This window comes from Gossypium raimondii, chromosome 10, assembly GCF_025698545.1.
Source record: "Gossypium raimondii isolate GPD5lz chromosome 10, ASM2569854v1, whole genome shotgun sequence".
NCBI lineage: Eukaryota > Viridiplantae > Streptophyta > Magnoliopsida > Malvales > Malvaceae > Gossypium > Gossypium raimondii.
In genome coordinates, this window is record NC_068574.1 from 27,323,232 (window position 1) to 27,342,371 (window position 19,140).

At 30.8% G+C, this 19,140-nt stretch overlaps 1 long non-coding RNA gene across 1 annotated transcript; it reads right to left on the reverse strand.

Moving 5' to 3' along the window:
- Positions 1-5,829: 5,829 nt before the first annotated feature.
- LOC128034081 (uncharacterized) lies at positions 5,830-9,146 on the reverse strand. Its single transcript, XR_008190151.1, has 2 exons — positions 8,068-9,146; positions 5,830-7,890 (listed from the first exon to the last, which is right to left on the reverse strand). It is a non-coding gene; the product is annotated as an uncharacterized LOC128034081 (long non-coding RNA).
- Between the last annotated feature and the right edge of the window lie 9,994 nt (positions 9,147-19,140).

The window sequence follows — 19,140 nt, forward strand, 5'->3', positions numbered from 1 at the left end:
TAATTTTGTACATGAAAACCGTTTAACCACTAATCCTAATAACTAACACAATAATAATATTAATAATTTTATACTCAAAATAATACTAACTAAAATTATTAATTAGGGTTTTACTAAAATAATACTAACTAAAGGGTTTTTACCAAAATATTACAAAAAATAAAAATACCAAAATATTATAAAAAATTATTTTGGTATTTTGGTAAATAAAAATTTATAATATTTTGGTATTTTTTATTTTTATTTTGTAATATTTTGGTAAAAAAACCCTAACTAAAACTATCAATTTGAGTTTTATTAATCTTAATAACTAAACTAAAACAAAAAATAATACAAATTATACAAAACAATAACAACAACATAATCAATTATTTTTAAAAAAAGACTTCTTTTTCTCTTCTCTTTCTCTCTTTTTCTCTTTTTTTTCCGCAGCACCTCTTCTTCCTTTCTTTTTCTTCTTATTTTTCTCCCTTCAGCTGGACAGAGCTCGTGTTTATAACACGAGTAGTGCCGCCACTTAGTATGGCACCATCGGTGCTGCCAATCTCCTTGGCACCATCAGTGCCGCCAATCAAGAACCCTCCACTAGGGTCCTATTCAATCGGTGCAGGCTTTTTTTTTCTATTTTTTGTTTTTTTTTTGTATATTTTGATAAATAAATAAAAAATTATAATATTTTGGTAAATAATTTTTTTGTATATTATTTTGGTATTTTTTTTATTTCTTTTGTAACATTTTAGTAAAAAAGCCATCATATAAGAGATTGTTTAAAATTGTTTTTTTTTCTTCATGTTGGTGTCTACAGAAATATTCATTATAGTGGGATCTAAAAGCCCAAAAGCAGATTAAGGGTTGAAATCATATGTTTCGATCCTTAAACATGTCAGAAAATTTTGCTCAACCCATTAAACTGGTTATCACAAGCAAAGGAAAGAAAATAAATAAAGGTAAAAGTACAATTTTATTAAAAAAACTTTTTAAAATAAGCATTTAAACTTTTAAAATGTGTCAAAAGGATTTCAAACTTTTAAAAAAAACAATTAAATTTTTATTTTTTTACTCAATTGAATTCTTAACTTTCAAAATACATCAAAAAAACTCTAAAAACTTTTAATAAAACAATTAAGTCCTACTCTTATTAAAAATTAGAAAAATATAATATAATAAATAATAAATTTTAGAAAAATTATTGAATTTTAATAAAAATATAAAATAGAATTTTTTTATAAAAGTCGTAAAAATAAAAATAAAATTGTAAAATTTTATAAAAATCATTAAAAATTAACGACCTCTAGTTTTTTTTCAATTAAAGTCATCATGTATCATAACACAATAAGTGACATGTGGCGAAAAATGATAAAAATAAAATTAATAAAAGTTATAGAAAAATTATAAAATTACTTCTTTTGGTACTATAATTTTATAATTCTTTTACTAAATTTATATTTCTTTATATTTTGTATAATTTTCTTACAATTTAGGAAATTTTACAATTTTTATTTTTTACAATTTTATATTTTTCTAATTATTAATAAATTTTAATATTTGAATTTTTATTAAAATTTAATAATATTTATAGATTTTATTGATTTTAAATTTTATAATTTTTTAAATTTTTAATAAAAGCAGTGGTTTAATTGCTTTTTTGAAAAAAGTTTGAGAGTTTTTTGATACATTTTAAAAGTTCAAGTACCTAATTGAGTGCAAAAAAAGGTAGGGGCTTAATTGCTTTTTTAAAAGATTTGAGGATCTTTTAATATAGTTTAGAAGTTCAAGTACCTAAATGACTTTAAAAAGAAAAGCAAGGGTTTAATTATTTTTTAAAAATTTAAAAGCTTTTACACCTTAAACCTTAAATATAATAAAAGAAAAAGAAAATAAAGTTGAATTCACTCTCGTCATGTTCCATGTGCAGGGATTGAATATTTTATTTTGTGAATAATTACTTTTAAGATTATTTTTATTTGTAAAGTTTATTATTACGTCCTTCCATACTTTATACTAATTTGGTTTTAATTTATTTAATTTAACCTGTCTTTATTTTAATTTGTTTTGCTATTGAATTTCATTTATATTTTTCATATACTGTTTTTTTATTTATTTATGATCTCGTACATATTTAACTTAGATTAGATTATTATATAATTTAATTAGTTTGAGTTATATTTAGCTTGATTGATGATGAAGATATAATATTTTTTATGTTTTATTTTATTTAATAGTTGGAAAAATATTATAAACTTATTTTAAAGGTTTAAATTTGTCGTAAATTTCGTACTCTTCATAAATTAAAATTTAGTTCTTCTATTTTTAAAATTTAATATTCAAGTTCGATTGTTAGCACTATTAAATTTATTTTGTCAAATTGGTTGGTGTGAAATTTTGAAATTTAAAAAAAAAGTAATCGCTAGTAATAACGTAACTAAAAATGACGTTATAATAAACCTTAATTTGACAAAATAATTTTATATGTTTTAACAATTGAACCTGAATTTTGAATCTAAAAGCAAGTTAATGACTCTTTAAAAATAAAAATACAAAACCTAAATTTCAAATTTATAAAGAACACGAAGACTCATGACATATTTTAATCTATTTTAAAAGATAAAACATCCTTAATGGTTGAGGTTATATTATTTTTCAATTACTAAAAAAGTACAGAACTTATGTCTAGGGATTATTAAACAAAAATTTGTTAGTTTAAATGAAAGCATAATTTTGAAGTTCAAGGATTAAAACTTATGCAGTTGAATTTTTAAAGTGAAAATAATTTGTCTTGTCCTAATTGAAAAAATATAAGTGAGAATCATTAATCTAAAAAAAAAGGAAATTATTATGATTTTATAAAATAAAAGATAGATCTCAAAATTTTATATGATTGATTTATATATAAAGAATGCAATACATCAACTTCAATTTTGTCTTAATAATCTCTCTGAAAATGACAATAGATCAAATATCAGCATTTTATGAATTATTGGTGTTGGAAATATGCTACTACAAACAAAATCATTAGTACTGACAGGAAATCAAACTAAGTGTAAATAAACAAAGCAATCATTGTGACATGGAAGAACTACTATCTTAGAAGCGATTTTGACTTGATTGGTATAATCGGAAATGGACATCACCCCCCAAGGTTAACACCCCTAAGGTTAACAAAGCACTTCCAAATTCGTACACCCGAATGAGGAAGATGGAACTAAAAAGGATTGCTCTTATTGTAAAAGCCAGGAAATAAACTGGAAGAAACTCGGTAAACCACACTAGGTTCAATTTCAAAGAAAGATTGGAGGGGTCATAAACAATTCCACTTAAAACCCGATCTCTTATACAAAATATTGCACTAATGTAATCTAATAAAACACCATAATTTTTAGAGAGCAAGAACGGGAGAGAAAAGAAAGAATTGATTTTTTTTGTGTTGTGAAAAATGAGTGGAATAGTCTGCTATTTATGTTTTTTTTAGAATGGGCAAAATGGTAAAATAACAGTGTCAATTTTCAAAAATAGTAGAGGATTTTCCTCAACAAAAAATATTCTACAACAAAAAATATTTTGAAAAAATATTTCTGACTTTGCATTACCAGAATTCCCCCACTAATGCAAAAGAATTGAAAATTTTTGTAAACATACGAAAAGGTAAAATGTGAGAAGAATAATAGCGAAATTAGCCGCTTAAGCACTAGTATCTTGTGGATTTGAACTAGTACGTAGTGAAATAAGTGATTCTTCTACTTAACAAGTGAACGAATCTTGAACTTGTTAAGATAGGGGTTAACTCATGACACACGACTAATCTTAGGTCCTTCCACGATAGATCAACAATTTAGCCAATATACATTGGAATGCTGGTAAGTGCTCTAAAAAAATGGCCCAATGTTTTTCATAGAATGTGGCTAATCCTTCACACTTGTGTAGGTGATTTCATCAAGTCTATCTCAATATAGATTACTCAGACCAAGGTTATGAAATCATTAAGAGCATTTAAGAAGCTCAACCTCTTAGTTTTATAATTTGATGAATTTATCAAGTACGTCTCAATAAAACCACCCAAACTCTAGGAGATGAATTCATTAAGAGTAAGAAACTCAACCTCACACGTCGGTGAATTCATCAAGTCCGTCTCACTAGGGCCAAACAAACTTTGGGCTATGAACTCATTAAGAGCAAGGATCTCATCTTTATGCATGTACATTGAACGCCACAGGGATTGGTAAAGATATACACTATGACTCTTTCCATGGTTTTGTTTGACCACATTGAACTTAGAAGACTAAGTTGGGTATCCTCCATGAATTCCTAAACCAGTGGGCTTAAGATCCATCCCCCTCGACGGATTAATAACCATTTGCCTACATAACCCTTTGGTTAGTGGATCAGCTAAGTTCCTTTCAGATTTTATGTACTCCATGGCGAGTACTCCATTCTTTATTAAGTGTCTCACATATTCATGTATTATTCGTATATGTCTTTTCTTACGATTGTAACCATGGTTTTGAGCAACAAAAATTACAGCTTGTGAATCATTTAATAAGGACACAGGAGGTGTAGGTTTCCCCCATAAAGGAATCTTTGCAATCAGATTCCTATGCTACTCGACTTTTTGCCTAACGTAGTCAAGAGTTATAAACTCTGATTCCATCATGGAGTGAGCAATACATGTATGTTTAGAATACTTCCAAGAAATAGTTACTCCATCTAAAATAAAGACATACCCACTTGTAGAGCTAACTTTATCAATTACCTAATTTGCATCACAATATCTCTTTAGGACTGCAAAGTATCTAACAAATTCCAACTTCCAAGTTATTGTAATTTAATTTCACTCAAAATCATTTGGGAAAAGTTTAACCTTGATAGCATAGTAACTTGTGAACCATGACACTTTTCCCCACTTACTATGTCGATGTCCTCATTGACATAAAGCCACACTTTTAGTAAACTTGTTGTGTCGAGTCAACAATTCAGTCTCAAGTCCCTCTTGGGCCTTCAAGGCCTAAGGTTATGATCCATCCAATGCGCATCAGACATAAACTTGAACTTGGTCTCATCTCAGTCGTTGGTGTAGTCTTATTTATGGTCATTCCTCCATTGAACACTTGGACCCAATGCCACAACATATAATCATCAGGTTACAACCTTGAGGAACCATTAATGGTACGACCCTTTGTCGACTGAATATTACCATGCATTTAATACTTAAAAATGTATCCCTCTAGATGTGGCACCAACTACACTCTTGCGGCCCCAACAGTAAAGTTCTCAACACGGGAAATTCAGACACATTGACCATTGATCGACTGTTTAACATCACAGCAACAATGTGCAAGTGTACACTGTCGATGCAAGTATAGTAGACAAATATGAGTCTGTCAGATATCGATCCCATGAGGATGGTTGTCTTTTGTCTATCAATGTCAGTCCAAAAAATAAATAGAAATAAGATAAATTGTGAGAGTATTTGTCGAAGCAATAACTTGAAAACAATAAGATAAATATGATAATGATAAATTGGGATCCTCAACGTGAATATTCAACAAAATACTAAGTGCTCACAAGTTATAAAAATATAGATGATTGTTGATGCATTAAATTGCAATTAATATCTTATCAAGCTTAACTTCTATATTTAGTCTAAGATTTAAACATGCACATTAATCACATCTCCCGATGATGGTAATGGAACACTATTAAGAACAAGGGGATTAAATTCCTCTAATCCTCAATCAACTTCTGTTGTCATGCATGTTAGCTTGAATTGTCGCTGTACTTTCCAGTGTCAATGACCGCAATAACACTTCTATGCTAAAAACATTGAAACCCAAAGATTAAATAGTAGAAGTAATATTAAATAAAATAACATTTAACCCAGAAATCATGTATACTTCCGTACAAACATAAAATAGAAAGTAATCACCAGCGTTTAGAAAAGAAATATAAAAGAAACAAGTGGAAAGTACTATTTCTAGAAAATCTCGACTTGATCTCTCAAATCCCTCCTGTGTTGCACATTAGGCTCCTCGTCAGGAGTTGATCTGCATCCCTTTCACGTCAGTTCACCCATAGGAAGCTTAAGCCGCCATAACTGAAAAGCTTCAAAAGATAAGTTGACAAAAATACTCTCCCAAAAAGCCTCTTTTTTTTCTTTTCACGTGAATATTTATATTCTTCCCAAACATTTCATCATAATCATGCTGCCTCTGTACGTACAAAGTTGGTTATACTAGACTAGACAACACACATTTTTTTCTTATCCGGACAACTGTCAGATGCTGCGACAATTCTGGGCACAATCTGAAAATATTCATGCAGCGACATTGGTACCAAAACATGACAAAATTAAGGATAAATAGGCTAAGATCCACTGAGTTATAAAATGCAATTTACTGAACTGAAAATTCTTAAATATGTGCTAAAGATAACTAAATGGGGACAAATTAACCAATAAGTAGGGAGAAAATATATGTTCTTTCTAGTACTATCACACCTCCAAACTTGAGTTTTTACTAGTTCTCAAGTAAAACAGAAACTGGCAAGGCTACACAAGAATTCATTAAGGCAAATGATCATTCTAGCAACTTAAATTACCTAAAATCCCAATGAATGAGTCACATTTAGATGATAGAATATTGCATTGACAATACATAAGTATGAATGAATAAGATTGCAACTTCATCAAAACTAGTATCATGCTTTAAATCCTAAATTCTAGTTACCAATACAACATTTATTATATAATATACGTCTCTTTTTTTTTGTGAATAAGGGATATCGTTGCATTACTGTACCCTTGCTCCTGAGAAGTAACGATGGAGTGAAACAAACCCCTAGGGAGTACGTAATTGTGCCGACACACACTCATGCAGTGACAGCCTTTGGCCATATTCATTTTTCTAATGCTTGCATTGGAGTGTTCCCTCTTTAACATTTCACAATACACCCACTTTGGAGTGTCTCTTATTCATAACTATATATATAAACAGTTGTAAAAGGCAGATTCATTCAAGATTCAACGAATGCTACTAGTCATCCATTATTAATGCAACCTAAATCATTCATCAAAGAATTAAAGATATAACATTCAGTCAAATTTATCCAACTCATTCATCGATAATTCACATGATTCAAGAATTAAGTATCGAATGTAACAAAAATTTTCAAACACATTTGCATTAACCAAAAATAAACCTTGCATGCTTCATTAAATGCAAAATATATATATGTGGGTGTATTTCGAAAACCCATATGCATTTCCCCAAACTTAAAGTTTGCATTGCCCCCAATACACTAACATTAAAATGCACTGACAAAAAAAATGCAACGACAATCTGCACTAACAAAATGAAAATTACAGCTACATGCAATGCATGAATACTACAGGTAAAACTTAAAATAAACTAACTCAGTTTTCCTTGGCCATCAATATGGTTGCATGATGTTTCTTCTTCCTCATCTTTTTCTCCTCATTGCGTTTTTTATCTTTGGAGCACTTTCTTTTCTTTTCTTTGGGCTTCACACGGTCCTCGGATAGCTCCTCAGTTTTCAGCGCTGCCTCGGCATCATCGGCTGCTTCTTATGTAGGAGGGGTCACCTTGAGTGGTCCGGTATAGACCACTATTGCCAATGAATTGTAATGTTACTCACTGGTTACCTCTATAGCTTCCGCCGGCCTAGCTCTATCTGCTCTAGATTATCAGTAGTTGCACCCACAAACTCGGATGTATTGACAATGTTCTCAGCAGATTCTTTCTCTGCAACTTCTTTCTCAGTATTTTCTTCCTCGTCTTCTAGTTCACAACTACAACACGGACTTCCTCCTCTCTCACATCAACATCCTCTTCAACAGTAGGCGACTCTTGATCAGCAATAAAGTCACCCTCGACCAGGCTATCAAAGATTTCAGAAGTGATGTCATCTTAACCTTATCGTTTTTAGCAAAACGTTTCTCAATTTCGTCAAGGAAACTCTTGGCCTGAGTAATCTCTACATATTTTGTGCCCCTAAAGGCTTCTGGAATGTTTGTGCTTAATTATCATTATACTCATACAATTTAAACGATCTTACCTCTCAAAATCCCTTTTAGCTTCAGGGTAGCTTTCTGCAGTGAGAGGTGCAAGTTGTTCTTCCCTTTGTGAAATGTCTATGTTTATAAAGTTAAACACTATAAGTAAATGTCTTTTCCATTCCTTGAAATTAGTCTTAATAAGCATAAGTATAGAATTTATATTAGCAGATATTGTGACAACAGAAGATGAACTAGCTGAATATAAAACAAAATAGATAAAAACAAGCTCACATCAATATTAATAAGTAAACAATAAATTTAAAATAGTGGCTAATCCCATCTCAAGATGCCAAACACAACATTAATATCAAGTTTTTGAACAATAATATTAACTGTAAGCGATACTTTTATTATAGCAATCAAACATTATCAATAAATCATGTCAAACAAATGAATCAATCTTTGGACTAACTTATTGCTCACATAAAGTACTTTATATTTGTCACACATTTATCACCATAGATGTTGAAATTTTACCAAATATTAACTTACCTTTGGGTCCATTAATAAACGCATGAATCCAAAAACATATAATAATCTTGATATTTTAATTAAACTAATCTACACAAAAGGTCACTTTGGTGACATTTTGCTTCAACTAATTTATTTAAAATATTAGAAATCCTTAATTAAACCATAAAGCCAAAATCAATTTATTTGTTTCAAAATATTTCAAATTTAAACCAAAATAATTTGAATAAAGGTAAATCTCATCTCAAGATATCGGACACTCCATTAATATTTCATCTTTGGACAAAAATATTAAATTGTAAGTGATATCTTATTGTAGTAATCAAACATTAACAATAAAACATATCGAATAATAAATCTTCCTTTGGGCCAATTTATTAATCACATGTAAAACCAAATAATCATCACATGTTTATTACCGTAGTTGTACATGTAATTTTGTTCAATATTAACCTTACTTTGAGTCGATCAATATTAACGTAGCTTAAGTTACATGCACACAACCTTTTATATTTTAAAACAATATAATTTCAATAACAAAGGTCACTTGACAACTTATTATTTCAATTAAGTCATTTTAAAATATATATATATATCAATATATCAATATTCAAATTTAAAATTCTCATAACAATTAATGGTCAAAACTAAAATTTTTATTGATTTATAATTTCCAAAATAACCCAAAATAAGGTTGTCTAAATAGTGCAATAAAATCAAAAACCTTAATCTTTAACCTATTTTTAAAACCATATATGTCAAAACCAAACAGTGGTACAAGACCAAATAATTAACAAGCACATGTATTCATAATTTTGGCATAGACAAAACACCAAAATAATTCATGCTTATACGTGTATTCATAATCAAATAGAAAAACTTACCATTCATATACCATGTAAATCCAAAATTATATTTATGATTAAACAGAGATTCGCATGAATAATTGAAAATATTTTCAAGCTAATAAATCTCAAAAACAATATCATAATAGTTTATATATTCCACAATTCATACAATAAACCATATCATCATAATTTAATCAAATATTTAGAACAATAAGATGTCAAAACCTAATATTATAGAACTAAACTTAAAATTAAATTCCTTAAACATGCATAAATTTAGCATGAATTTACATAAAACTCCCATAAAATTAAATATATATCCATATAAAAAGAAATAAGTTCAATGACCATCCATCAACCAATTTAACAGAAAACCATAATTGAATCCATAAAAATTTATCAATAATTTTGAAGAATAACATGTAATAAAAATGTGGTTAAAACAGTACGTAAAGTATGTCTTCTCTCTGTGAAAATTCTGGTGCTGAAAAATCTATTGCGGATGAGTTGATTCCTAAAAAGGTTCGCTTCAGAGGGGAAAATGGTGATTCGAATAATGACATGATGATCGATCTGGCTTCGGAGTAACATATCTCGTGGAGAAAGAAGCTCGTCGGTCAATCATCAAAGGATGCCTCTAATGGATCGGAAGGAAAAGAAGATTTTGATATCCTGGACGGGGATATTCAGAAATCATTTGTGAATGGAGTGTCTTCTATAACTTTCTTGGATAGGATTCATCAAATCCTCATTCAAGGTATGGAGAATACCGTAATTTTAAAACTTCTTGGTCGTAATATTGAGTTTTCGATTTTGCAGAATAAAATATATAATCTGTGGAGATCCTCAGCGCCCCTACATATGATGATATTGAAAATGGATATTTTCTGGTTAAATTTCAAAACAAGCTGGATTGTGAAAAGGCTCTTTCTGAAGGTCCTTGGACCATTTTTGGTCAATACTTGACGGTTCAGCCATGGACGTTAACTTTTGACCCTACACAAGCTTACCCAAGCGTTGTGATGGTGTCGATCAGATTTCCTGGCTTACCTGGTTACTTGTACAACCATAAAATTATTACAGAGATAGGGGAAATGGTTGAAAAAGTGGTCAAGTTAAATATGAACACAGATAGCAGAGTTAGAAGGCGTTTTTCTAGAATGGCTATTTACGTTGAGTTGGAAAAGCCTTTGGTTTCCCAAATCTTGACCAATTGTCGAAAACAGAATGTGAAACATGAATCTTTATCTACAATTTACTTTCATTGTGAGAGGTATGGTCATGTGGAAAGCTCTTGTACCTTTAGAAATTCTGGTTTCACATGTGAAAAGAACTCTGATCCGCATGAAAAGACATCGGAGAGTCAGAACACGATCGTGGATAGTTCGGGGAAGAATGACGAAAATTACGGGCCGTGGATGATCGTTGAAAGGAAATCAAGGCAGAAATTTAGAGAGAATATGCAGAATTCTTTAGGTAATCAAGAGAGTGAATAGGAAGGATCTCGTTTTAGGGTCCTAAATAATAGGGATTTGCATAAAGATGTTAATGAAGGAGATTTGTTTGAATCTTGACGAACTAAAAGGAAAGAAATAATAAATGGAAGTTTTATCAAGAAAGAATCTGCTTTCCTTCACAACGGTCGATTAGAGTTAAGTAATAATAAAAATAATAAAGGCCAGTTAAAGGAAGTAAGCTCTAGCTTTGGCCTGACCATTAAAGAGAAAGATGGGCCAAATATGGGGTCCAGATTGAATCTTAACAACTTTAATGAAACTTACAAGTTACTAAGAAGCAGACCAATTGTTTGGGCCTTGGGGATAACTCAGCTATTCAGGCCCGGGGTCTGATCGATCAGCTTGGTTCGGACTCAGTGGCCTAGCAAAGCTCTGTTGCTACTGGCAGTAGCAGCTGATTTCTTGCGGCGGCAAATGAACGAAACGACACTAGCGATGAGATAGGTCTTCATCTCGAAGGCAATGCTGCAGCTGTTCTGGTTGCTTCGAAAATGGATGGGCGTGACAGAAATGAAGCGAGAGTGGAAGTGGGGAGTCTTGATTCCGGCAAGCATTCGGCAGTGGTCTTCCATAAAAGCAAAAACCCTAATAACAGTGTTCCTTCTTCGAAGAACATCATGGGTCTATCTCCGGTGGGTTTCTCCGGTTCGGGAAAGGGATTTAGTAACAGAGGTACGGGAATTATTAAAAAATACAACAAAATTCTTCTTGGTAACAACACTCGGCTCAAAACCTCTGGCTCCCAACGTGTGTCACTGAAGGAATCAATGGAGAAAATTGCAGAAAGCATTTCGGCCTTTTCCAAAGCCAAATTAAACTGCTTTATCCACTAAATCGGATGAGCATAATGAGGGAGTTTATCTCCCTGGACAGTAAGGTTTTCTTGTTTAAGTTTCATTTGTTTTTTTAATGTTTTTTCTTGAACTTTGGGGTTTGCTATACTTTATTTTTTAATAATTTTATTATGGGATTAAATTTAAAAATTTTTACATGGAATTGTCAATGGTGTGCTAGCAGAAATTTTATTCGTGCTTTTCGGGAATATAATGAGGAGCACAGACTGTATATTGTTTGTTTAGTTGAACCAAGAGTGAGTGGTAAAAAGGAAAATGTTATTATTGAGAAATTGGGTTTTAATTGCTCGCATCAAATTGAAGCCATGGGTTTTTCAGGTGGTATCTGGGTGGGGTGGAAGGATTCCATTCAAATTCAAATCATTCGAAATCATCCACAATTTATTTTTTTACGTGTTGATAATTTTATTCCCAATAAATCTTCTCTTATTTCTTTTGTGTATGGTAGTCCAGATAGGTCAAAACGGAAGCTTCTTTGGGAGGGATTACAATCTGTAACCCCAAATAATTTTATTCATTGGTTAATTATGGGAGATTTTAATGCCATTTTATCTCTCGCAGATAAGAAGAGCCCTTTTACTTTAGGTAAGCGTTGTGATTTATTTGGTAATTTTGTTGATTCTTGTGAGTTGTAAGATTTGGGGTATAGTGGACCTACTTTCACTTGGCAACGAGGTGGTACTTTTGTCAGACTAGATTGGGATTTAGCAAATGACGCTTGGATTGCCACCCTTTCGTAATGTTTAGTACACCACCTCATTCGCATTAAGTTTGACCATCGGCCTCTCTTACTTTCTACTAAACCGGATCTTAGTATACTTAAAGGCAGACCTTTTAGATTTTTAGCAGGATGGACGAAGCATAATGATTTTCCCAATTTTGTCAGAGATAAGTGGAACTTTGCAGGTAATATGGTTGATTCCTTAAATAATTTTACTTTTTCTGTTAAATATTAGAACATAAATGTGTATGGCTTTTTGGGTACTTGTAAGCGGAATCTCATGAGATAGCTCAACAATATTCAAAATGTTTTAGAACACTCTAACTCTACTCATTTAGCTAAAAAAGAGATAGAAGTTTGGGATGAGTTGAAAAACGTCCTTGACCATTAAGACTTACTTTGGAGACAAAAAGCTAGATGCAATTGGTTGCAATTGGAAGATCGGATTACAAATTTTTTTCATAGTCACACGGTTAAGAGAAGGAAATTTAACTGCATCACAACCTTACGCATGGATAATGGGGAATGGTGTTCAGATCATGACATCCTGCAGAATAAGACGGTGGAATTCTTTGAAAGACTTTATGGTAAAGCTCCCCTTGTCTTGAGAGATATTTCTAATAACGGCTTCCCTTGTCTTAATCCTTTAGAGATTACTTTTCTGGAGGCAGCTATCACTGATGAGGAGATTAAAAGAGCGTTGTCTGACATGGCTCCATTGAAAGCTCCTGAAAGTGATGGCTTTCATGGTCATTTTTTTTCAGAGCCAGTGGGATATCCTTGGAAATTATGTGTGTCAGTGGGTTAAAGATGTCTTTACTGGTAGATCGATTGAGCCAGATTTGAATAATACGTTGATTGTTCTTATACCCACAAAAGAGAGTCCTGAGGATTTTAGTCACTTTCGGCCCATTAGCTTGTGTTTTGTTCTTTATATATTGGTGATGAAAGTGATTGCAAATCGGTTTAAGCTAATTTTTCCTAAACTGATCTCTCAAGAACAAGTTGGATTCATAGTTGGGCGAAACATTTCTGATAACATTATATTAGCATAAGAAGTCATTCATTCTATGCGGTGCAACCGAAAGGAGAGGAAGTGGATGGCTATTAAGTTGGATTTGGAGAAAGCTTATGACAGAGTTAGTTGGAAATTTATAAGTGCTTCTTTGACAGTAGCTGGGATCCTTTTCTTTTCACGTAATGTGATTATGTCATCTATTTCTTCATCTTTTATGCAAATTCTTTGAAATGGAGTGCCTACACAGAAGTTCAAACCGATTAGAGGAATCCGTCAGGGATGTCCTCTTTCACCATATCTCTTTGTGCTATGTATGAAATGGTTGGGCCATTTTATTCGATTTGAAATGGAAGTTGGTAATTGGGTCCCAATTCGTCTTTCTCGCACAGGACCTGTAGTTTCTCATTTGTTCTTCGGTGATGACTTGGTGATTTTTTGTAAAGCTCAGCTTGACCAAGTGATATTATTGGATAGCATCATTTCTCAATTTTATGAGATTTCGGGTCATAAAATCAGTGTTAGAAAGAGCAATATCTTCTTTTCCAAGAATACTGGAGTTAATGTCCGCAACCAAATTAGTCAGCTGTTCAGATTTCAGGAAGTTCAAAATCTTGGCACTTATTTAGGTGTTCCTCTTCTGCACGATCGAGTAACCAAGAATACTCTAAATTTTGTTGTTGATAAGGTAAGGCAGAAATTGCAAAGTTGGGATGCCAGGAAGTTATCTTTAGAAGAAAAAATCATCTTAGCTCAATCGACACTTCTTTCCATCCCTAATTATTTTATGCTGTTGTTGATGATTCTGAAAGGTGTTTCTGCTGATATTGAAAGATTGATTAGACAATTTATTTGGGGCTGCACAGATGGTCATCCTAAAATGTCTTTAGTTGGATAGAATTTTATATGCCAACCACGGGTTCGGGGCGGGTTTGGTTTCAGACATTTGAACGACAAAAATTCGTCTTTCCTTATGAAGATTAGTTTTAGCCTTGTTTCTAAAAGTGATGTGCTTTGGGTTCGCGTTCTCCATTCCAAGTATGGTTGGAAAGAATAATTTTCAGAATCTATTAGTAGAAATCAGTGCTCACATTTATGGAGGTCACTTTCTAAGATATGGTCGCTTATTCATGAGAATTTAGTTTGGTCTATTGGAGATGGTGGTAGTGTTCGTCGTTGAAAAGACCCTTAGATTCCAGGTATGGGCCCTTTGATCTTAAAAATTCCATCTTTTGCTAACATTGATTTGGATTGTTGTGTTAGGGAGATGGTCATTTTTTATGGAAGCTGAAACTTGGACCTGTTTCGTGTCTGGATTTCTAAAGAGGTGATTAACAAGATTACTAGTATTCCCCCTCCACATCCAGATTCTAACTCGGATAGAGTGATATGGGCTCGATCAGTGTCAGGAGTTTTTTCAGTTCGCAGTGCCTATTGGTCATTGAAAGAGGATAAGTGGAACTCTCAAGAGGAGCATTGAAAAATTACTTGGAAATATCAGGGTCTACAACGAGTAAGAGTTTTTCTTTGGCTAACTTTTAAGCAAAGATTTCTTACTAATTCAGAACATACTAGACGAGGAATTAGCCACAGTAACTATTGTACCTTATGTGGGCATGGCTTTGAGGATTTGGCGCACGTTCTTCGGGATTGTCCTTTCGCGAAAGATGTGTGGATGTTTGTGATTCTAGATAAGCTAAAACAAAGGTTTTTCTCTGTCTCTTTTCAGGATTGGCTTATTCTTAACCTTTGTTTTCATGAAAGATTGCAGGGTAGTGGTCTCACTTGGTCATGTCTGTTTGGATTAATTGTTTGGTGTATCTGGAAGAATAGAAATTTATTCATCTTCTAGCATATTTCTTGGGCAGCAACTGAAGTGGTGAAAGTTTCTAGTTGCTGGGCTCATCAATACGAATCACATCTTGGTGGTCACAAGAACAATAATCAAAGTTCAAATTTCACGAATAATTTAAATCACACCTGGGTGTACTTATCCGCTGGTGGGGCTGTGGGTAGAGATTCTGGGTATGCCGCAACAGGAGGTATGGCTCATGATCATGACGAAAATTGGATAGTGGGATTCACTCGCTTCTTAGGTGTTTGCTCTCTGTTTGAGGTTGAAGTTTGGGGTATCCTAGATGAAATCCTTATTCTGCTAAATAGAGGCTATACACGGAATATCATCATGACTGATAACCTTGAAGTCACCCAGAATTTGATTGCTTTGGATCTGGAAGACTCAGAGATTACTGTGCTTCGAAGAACTCAGCGCATCAAGCAATCAGAAGAGGAGTGAAAGATTAATCATATTCCAAGAAATCTGAATTTGGTAACAAATCATCTTGCTAAAATTAGTTTGAGCTGGAAAACAAACTTACAAGTCATTAATGAGGATCCTAAGGAAATTTTAGACTTACTTCAAGTAGATAAAGTTAATGGTTATTTTATGTAGTTGATGTAATTCATCATTTCTTTTCACCAAAAAAAAAAGAATAACATGTAATTAAACCCAATTTCACCATTAATATATATAAAAAAATGAAAATCAAAATAAGCAATGGCTTTGCCCAGCACCATTGCATTTGAAAGCCTGATCTATTTTAATTAAAAAACTTTGGCTTCCTTTAAAACCCCAGACATCCAAGTAGATATTGAACTTAATAATCAAAGCATGAATTGGAATAAAGCAATTATGATGAAATAAAGTAATTGTGTGAAAAGAAAAGAACAAAATTGCACATTATGCGAAAGAGAACAAAAAACTGTGGCATAAATTGTACATGAAATTCAATCTCAATAGTCAAATGTGAATTATAACATATATTAAATCTAATTGTATAATATTATTTTCTTTTAAAGATTCAAATATATTAAATCCCAAAATTTTTATAATGAATATCAAATATTCAACAATATATATGATTGAAATACCAAAATCTCATAAAATCTTAAGAACAAATCGATCCAAAAAAATAGAAATTTTAAAATTTTCTCAATGATCCGACATGACGAGGCTCTGATACCAGTTGTTAGAACCGTAAAAACAAGATCTGATATAAATTTAAAACTGTAAACCAGGATCTGTCATGTTAAATCATTAAGAATAAATTAAAAGTAAAACTAGATGCGGGAGTGTGCATGAATTCATTAATTTCTTGAAATCTTAGAATCTTATGGTTTTGATCTTCTAAATTAGTACACGAGAGAATGTGACTCTTTATTTTCTAAAGATAGGATATTAGAAAAGTTACATTATGTATAATTTGAGGACCATAACCCTAATATATAACTTTTGTACATTAACTCTAATTTCTAATCAGTTCATCATTAATTATAAATTAGTTACTAGAGTATCTACACATATTTGACCCATACTTTATTTAATAACTAAAGCCAAATAAATTTTAACCAAATTAAATCATTTTTAATTTGGACTAACATTTTATGATACTAAATAATATGTGATTATTCTTATTACATATGTGATGTCCATATTTTTTCAACATACCCATATTTTTTAAAACATACATGAAAAATACATACGAGTGTTGGTCATTATAGCGCCGGCGCTAAAATTTTTTTGAAACCCCATGCAATCAATAGCTAATGATTGGGGGATGATTGAGTTGCGGTCCACATTGCCTGATACTTTACATTTCAGATCATTCCCATTATTTATTTTTCAAGATAGTTATTCTTGTAAATATTATTTTTTATAGTTGGGTAGAAAAAGCCTAATTGATTGCAGGGTTAGTTGATCAATTAGATATATTTTCGGGTTTTTTACAAAAATAATATAAAAAATAAAAAATTACCAAAATGTTATAATTTTTTTTATTTACTAAAATATATATATTTTTTATTTACCAAAATATATCAAAAAAACAAAAAAAACAAAAAAATAAAAAACAGAAAAAAAAACCTGGACTGATTTGACAACTCCCTGGGTGGAGGGAAGCAGGTTGGCGGCACCAAACAAGGGTTCCTTGTTGGTGGCACCACCCTTGCATTTAAGGGTGGTCGGTTGGTGGGGGGAAGAAGGAGAGGGGAAGAAGAAGAAAGAAAGGAAAAAAGAAAAAGAAGGAAAAGGAAATGAGAGGAAAGAAAGAAAAAGAAGGAAAGAAAAGGAAAGGGGAGGAAAGAAAAAAAAATAAGGAAAGAAAAAGAAAGGAGAAGAAAAAAAAAGAAAGAAGAAGAAGAGGAAGGAAGGAAGGAAAAAAAAGAAAATAAGGTAATTTTATTATTAATTTAAGATTTTGTAATATTTGTGTGTTAAAAAATAATGTTAAGTACATTTTACGTATTTTATTAATTTATTTAGGATATATAATTTTGAGATATATTTAGCATGAAAAATTCATGGTATGTAAATTATATGTTGATTAGGAATTTTTTATGAAATTGACTTAGGATGTTGAAATTAATTTTGTTAGGAAAATAACATTAAAAGTAAAATGATAAAGAAATATATTTAAGAAAACATAAAATACGAAAAAGAAGGAAAGAAAAGGAAAGGGAGGAAAGAAAGAAAATAAGGAAAGAAAAGGAAAGGAGAAGAGAAAAAAAAGAAAGAAGAAGAAGAGGAAGGAAGGAAAAAAAGAAAATAATGTAATTTTATTATTAATTTAAGATTTTTGTAATAATTGTGTGTTAAAAATAATGTTAAGTACATTTTACGTATTTTATTAATTTATTTAGGATATATAATTTTGAGATATATTTAGCATGAAAAAATTCATGGTATGTACATTATATGTTGAATAGGAATTTTATTTATGAAATTGACTTAGGATGTTGAAATTAGTTTTGTTAGGAAAATAACATTAAAAGTAAAATGATAAAGAAATATATTTAAGAAAACATAAAATACGAAAAGAAAAACGAAAATTATATATTCACCGAAAGTAAGAAAATGCGAAAAAATTATATCTTTAATAAATTTTAAACATAATGCACTGAAAAAGTATAAAATTATAAAATTTAAAATGACGATATTTTTAAAATAATAAAATGCGGAGAGAAAAATACGAACAAATGGCCAAAATAATAGTGTATTACTAACTTTTTAAAAATTGAGAAATAGTTAATACAAATATTTTAAAAAATGTAATGAAATAATATAAAATAATAAAATAAAAAAATAAAAATATTTTTATTGAAAGTAATAAAATCGAGAAAAAATATGAGCAAATGGCGGGATAAGGATTTTTTCTTACACCAAATAAAAACCCGCTTTTAGTATTTTTTATTTTGGTAAATAAAAATATATATAATATATTGGTATTTTTAATATTTTATTATTTTGTAATCTTTTATTATGAGTTTTATAAAAATAATATAAAAATAAAAAATTACCAAAATATTATAAATTTTTTATTTACCAAAATATATATAAATTTTTTATTTACCAAAATATATCAAAAAAAGTAAAAACAAAAAATAAAAAACAGAAAAAACACACACTAAATTTATAAATTAATTTTACACTAAATACACTAAATAATACGAGTAAATAGCAGGGATAATGGTTTTTTTACACTAAATTAATTTTAAAAACATACTAAATTAATAAATTTAAAACATTATGTAAAATTATAAAATTAGAAATGAAGATATTTTTTAAAGTAATAAAATGCGGAGAAAAAA